Source organism: Mus pahari, chromosome 7 (assembly GCF_900095145.1).
Source record: "Mus pahari chromosome 7, PAHARI_EIJ_v1.1, whole genome shotgun sequence".
Taxonomy (NCBI): Eukaryota; Metazoa; Chordata; class Mammalia; order Rodentia; family Muridae; genus Mus; species Mus pahari.
Window position 1 is genome coordinate 73,364,752 of NC_034596.1, and position 931 is coordinate 73,365,682.

A 931-nucleotide genomic window follows, 5' to 3' on the forward strand; every position below is an offset into this window, starting at 1 on the left:
TTACTAGTGAACCTGGCTTAGGAAAGTTCCACACCCACCTGACTGTTCTAACAAATGAAGAAATAATCCTAACGGCATTGAGACATCTTGCCAAGGTCACAGCTCTGGCAGGAGCTGGGCTCAGATCACCTGACTTCTGGTTACAGCTGCACCAAATGGAACAGTCCCTAAGCACGGCACTCGCTGAATTACAAAGTAGTGTAGCTGTACATCAAAGCCTAAAGCTGTAAGAAGCTGCTGTGACAGCAATTTCAGGTTGAGTTTCTATTGACCTGTTAGCTGTCTACTCCTGACTGAAACATCAACTATCTTACCCTTCCTGTGTACAACGTGAGATTTCAATAAAGAGCCAGGTAAGGACCATCCATCAGTGTCACCTGCTATGTCTAGAGTCCTCTTGAAACAGAAGCAGAGGAAGAGGAAACATGTTCCACAATCCATAATCTGAGACACAGACTTACTTGACATTTGACCTGCTGTGCAACGAGGACTCGGCTTCCTAACCTCACATGGTAGTAAAATAATGTTATAATGTGGAGTAAATCAAAAGTATCAAGAGCAATATGAAGCAAATATAGATTGTCTACAGTTTATTGTTAACCAGCAACATATCAACACTCAGATCTCTACATCTATTATTTATCTCTGTCTGTCTGTCTGTCTCTCTTGTACACACACACACACACACACACACACACACACACGCACGCACGCACGCATATGCACACGCACACATGGATTCAGGTGTATTGATGTATATTCATCATGACTTTCACAGAAAACAAGGTAAATGTTAATAAATCCTTTTCTACACTTAGATTCAAATCAATAATTTTTGAGAGTCTTAATACTTGCAGGCAAGCTCCAGAGCAATTCTCAGTTAAAATGCTGTGCAGCCAGCCTTATTTCCACCTCAATATGCTAAGCTCCT